Source organism: Musa acuminata, unplaced genomic scaffold (assembly GCF_036884655.1).
Source record: "Musa acuminata AAA Group cultivar baxijiao unplaced genomic scaffold, Cavendish_Baxijiao_AAA HiC_scaffold_828, whole genome shotgun sequence".
Classification (NCBI taxonomy): domain Eukaryota; kingdom Viridiplantae; phylum Streptophyta; class Magnoliopsida; order Zingiberales; family Musaceae; genus Musa; species Musa acuminata.
The window spans coordinates 12501-17500 of NW_027021054.1; positions in this window are offsets into that span (position 1 = coordinate 12501).

Consider the following 5000-nt stretch of genomic DNA (forward strand, 5'->3'; position numbering starts at 1 on the left):
TTGGGCTGTTCTTTGCTAGATTGGGCTTTCGTATAGCATGGACGGTGCTGCTTCTCGCTTCGCTCGCTGTTCGCCGCTCGCCGCTCGCTCGCGCAGCCAAAAATGGCCAGTTTTGGCCCGTTTTTGGGCTGTTTTGGCCTGTTTTTGGTCTGTTCTGGCGTGGCGCGGTGACCGTCGTGAGCGGAGCAAAACGTCAGCCATCTCAGCACCTTGGAACCCCCCGGGTGGCACAGGGCTGGATGGGGCTTTCGTATAGCAGGGACGGTGCTGCCTCACGCTTCGCTCGCTGTTCGCCGCTCGCCGCTCGCTCGCGCAACCTAAAATGGCCAGTTTTGGCCCGTTTTTGGGCTGTTTTGGCCTGTTTTTGGTCCGTTCTTGCGTGGCACGGCGACCGTCGTGAGCGGAGCAAAACGTCAGCCATCTCAGCACCCTGGAACCCCCCGGGTGGCACAGGGCTGGATGGGGCTTTCGTATAGCAGGGACGGTGCTGCCTCTCGCTTCGCTCGCTGTTCGCCGCTCACCGCTCGCTCGCTCAGCCAAAAATGGCCAGTTTTGGCCCGTTTTTGGGCTGTTTTGGCCTGTTTTTGGTCCGTTCTTGCATGGCGCGGTGACCGTCGTGAGCGGAGCAAAACGTCAGCCATCTCAGCACCCTGGAACCCCCCGGGTGGCACAGGGCTGGATGGGGCTTTCGTATAGCAGGGACGGTGCTGCCTCACGCTTCGCTCGCTGTTCGCCGCTCGCCGCTCGCTCGCGCAGCCAAAAATGACCAGTTTTGGCCCGTTTTTGGGCTGTTTTGGCCTGTTTATGGTCCGTTCTTGCGTGGTGCGGTGACCGTCGTGAGCGGAGCAAAACGTCAGCCATCTCAGCACCCTGGAACCCCCCGGGTGGCACAGGGCTGGATGGGGCTTTCGTATATAGCAGGGACGGTGCTGCCTCTCGCTTCGCTCGCTGTCCGCCGCTCGCCGCTCGCTCGCGCAGCCAAAAATGGCCAGTTTTGGCCCGTTTTTGGGCCGTTTTGGCCAGTTTTTGGCCTGTTCTTGCATTGCGCGGTGACCGTCGAGAGCGGAGCAAAACGTCAGCCATCTCAGCACCCTGGAACCCCCCGGGTGGCACAGGGCTGGATGGGGCTTTCGTATAGCAGGGACGGTGCTGCCTCTCGCTTCGCTCGCTGTCCGCCGCTCGCCGCTCGCTCGTGCAGCCAAAAATGGCCAGTTTTGGCCCGTTTTTGGGCCGTTTTGGCCAGTTTTTGGCCTGTTCTTGCATTGCGCGGTGACCGTCGAGAGCGGAGCAAAACGTCAGCCATCTCAGCACCCTGGAACCCCCCGGGTGGCACAGGGCTGGATGGGGCTTTCGTATAGCAGGGACGGTGCTGCCTCTCGCTTCGCTCGCTGTCCGCCGCTCGCCGCTCGCTCGTGCAGCCAAAAATGGCCAGTTTTGGCCCGTTTTTGGGCCGTTTTGGCCAGTTTTTGGCCTGTTCTTGCATTGCGCGGTGACCGTCGAGAGCGGAGCAAAACGTCAGCCATCTCAGCACCCTGGAACCCCCCGGGTGGCACAGGGCTGGATGGGGCTTTCGTATAGCAGGGACGGTGCTGCCTCTCGCTTCGCTCGCTGTCCGCCGCTCGCCGCTCGCTCGTGCAGCCAAAAATGGCCAGTTTTGGCCCGTTTTTGGGCCGTTTTGGCCAGTTTTTGGCCTGTTCTTGCATTGCGCGGTGACCGTCGAGAGCGGAGCAAAACGTCAGCCATCTCAGCACCCTGGAACCCCCCGGGTGGCACAGGGCTGGATGGGGCTTTCGTATAGCAGGGACGGTGCTGCCTCTCGCTTCGCTCGCTGTCCGCCGCTCGCCGCTCGCTCGTGCAGCCAAAAATGGCCAGTTTTGGCCCGTTTTTGGGCCGTTTTGGCCAGTTTTTGGCCTGTTCTTGCATTGCGCGGTGACCGTCGAGAGCGGAGCAAAACGTCAGCCATCTCAGCACCCTGGAACCCCCCGGGTGGCACAGGGCTGGATGGGGCTTTCGTATAGCAGGGACGGTGCTGCCTCTCGCTTCGCTCGCTGTCCGCCGCTCGCCGCTCGCTCGTGCAGCCAAAAATGGCCAGTTTTGGCCCGTTTTTGGGCCGTTTTGGCCAGTTTTTGGCCTGTTCTTGCATTGCGCGGTGACCGTCGAGAGCGGAGCAAAACGTCAGCCATCTCAGCACCCTGGAACCCCCCGGGTGGCACAGGGCTGGATGGGGCTTTCGTATAGCAGGGACGGTGCTGCCTCTCGCTTCGCTCGCTGTCCGCCGCTCGCCGCTCGCTCGTGCAGCCAAAAATGGCCAGTTTTGGCCCGTTTTTGGGCCGTTTTGGCCAGTTTTTGGCCTGTTCTTGCATTGCGCGGTGACCGTCGAGAGCGGAGCAAAACGTCAGCCATCTCAGCACCCTGGAACCCCCCGGGTGGCACAGGGCTGGATGGGGCTTTCGTATAGCAGGGACGGTGCTGCCTCTCGCTTCGCTCGCTGTCCGCCGCTCGCCGCTCGCTCGTGCAGCCAAAAATGGCCAGTTTTGGCCCGTTTTTGGGCCGTTTTGGCCAGTTTTTGGCCTGTTCTTGCATTGCGCGGTGACCGTCGAGAGCGGAGCAAAACGTCAGCCATCTCAGCACCCTGGAACCCCCCGGGTGGCACAGGGCTGGATGGGGCTTTCGTATAGCAGGGACGGTGCTGCCTCTCGCTTCGCTCGCTGTCCGCCGCTCGCCGCTCGCTCGTGCAGCCAAAAATGGCCAGTTTTGGCCCGTTTTTGGGCCGTTTTGGCCAGTTTTTGGCCTGTTCTTGCATTGCGCGGTGACCGTCGAGAGCGGAGCAAAACGTCAGCCATCTCAGCACCCTGGAACCCCCCGGGTGGCACAGGGCTGGATGGGGCTTTCGTATAGCAGGGACGGTGCTGCCTCTCGCTTCGCTCGCTGTCCGCCGCTCGCCGCTCGCTCGCGCAGCCAAAAATGGCCAGTTTTGGCCCGTTTTTGGGCCGTTTTGGCCAGTTTTTGGCCTGTTCTTGCATTGCGCGGTGACCGTCGAGAGCGGAGCAAAACGTCAGCCATCTCAGCACCCTGGAACCCCCCGGGTGGCACAGGGCTGGATGGGGCTTTCGTATAGCAGGGACGGTGCTGCCTCTCGCTTCGCTCGCTGTCCGCCGCTCGCCGCTCGCTCGTGCAGCCAAAAATGGCCAGTTTTGGCCCGTTTTTGGGCCGTTTTGGCCAGTTTTTGGCCTGTTCTTGCATTGCGCGGTGACCGTCGAGAGCGGAGCAAAACGTCAGCCATCTCAGCACCCTGGAACCCCCCGGGTGGCACAGGGCTGGATGGGGCTTTCGTATAGCAGGGACGGTGCTGCCTCTCGCTTCGCTCGCTGTCCGCCGCTCGCCGCTCGCTCGTGCAGCCAAAAATGGCCAGTTTTGGCCCGTTTTTGGGCCGTTTTGGCCAGTTTTTGGCCTGTTCTTGCATTGCGCGGTGACCGTCGAGAGCGGAGCAAAACGTCAGCCATCTCAGCACCCTGGAACCCCCCGGGTGGCACAGGGCTGGATGGGGCTTTCGTATAGCAGGGACGGTGCTGCCTCTCGCTTCGCTCGCTGTCCGCCGCTCGCCGCTCGCTCGTGCAGCCAAAAATGGCCAGTTTTGGCCCGTTTTTGGGCCGTTTTGGCCAGTTTTTGGCCTGTTCTTGCATTGCGCGGTGACCGTCGAGAGCGGAGCAAAACGTCAGCCATCTCAGCACCCTGGAACCCCCCGGGTGGCACAGGGCTGGATGGGGCTTTCGTATAGCAGGGACGGTGCTGCCTCTCGCTTCGCTCGCTGTCCGCCGCTCGCCGCTCGCTCGCGCAGCCAAAAATGGCCAGTTTTGGCCCGTTTTTGGGCCGTTTTGGCCAGTTTTTGGCCTGTTCTTGCATTGCGCGGTGACCGTCGAGAGCGGAGCAAAACGTCAGCCATCTCAGCACCCTGGAACCCCCCGGGTGGCACAGGGCTGGATGGGGCTTTCGTATAGCAGGGACGGTGCTGCCTCTCGCTTCGCTCGCTGTCCGCCGCTCGCCGCTCGCTCGTGCAGCCAAAAATGGCCAGTTTTGGCCCGTTTTTGGGCCGTTTTGGCCAGTTTTTGGCCTGTTCTTGCATTGCGCGGTGACCGTCGAGAGCGGAGCAAAACGTCAGCCATCTCAGCACCCTGGAACCCCCCGGGTGGCACAGGGCTGGATGGGGCTTTCGTATAGCAGGGACGGTGCTGCCTCTCGCTTCGCTCGCTGTCCGCCGCTCGCCGCTCGCTCGTGCAGCCAAAAATGGCCAGTTTTGGCCCGTTTTTGGGCCGTTTTGGCCAGTTTTTGGCCTGTTCTTGCATTGCGCGGTGACCGTCGAGAGCGGAGCAAAACGTCAGCCATCTCAGCACCCTGGAACCCCCCGGGTGGCACAGGGCTGGATGGGGCTTTCGTATAGCAGGGACGGTGCTGCCTCTCGCTTCGCTCGCTGTCCGCCGCTCGCCGCTCGCTCGTGCAGCCAAAAATGGCCAGTTTTGGCCCGTTTTTGGGCCGTTTTGGCCAGTTTTTGGCCTGTTCTTGCATTGCGCGGTGACCGTCGAGAGCGGAGCAAAACGTCAGCCATCTCAGCACCCTGGAACCCCCCGGGTGGCACAGGGCTGGATGGGGCTTTCGTATAGCAGGGACGGTGCTGCCTCTCGCTTCGCTCGCTGTCCGCCGCTCGCCGCTCGCTCGCGCAGCCAAAAATGGCCAGTTTTGGCCCGTTTTTGGGCCGTTTTGGCCAGTTTTTGGCCTGTTCTTGCATTGCGCGGTGACCGTCGAGAGCGGAGCAAAACGTCAGCCATCTCAGCACCCTGGAACCCCCCGGGTGGCACAGGGCTGGATGGGGCTTTCGTATAGCAGGGACGGTGCTGCCTCTCGCTTCGCTCGCTGTCCGCCGCTCGCCGCTCGCGCAGCCAAAAATGGCCAGTTTTGGCCCGTTTTTGGGCCGTTTTGGCCAGTTTTTGGCCTGTTCTTGCATT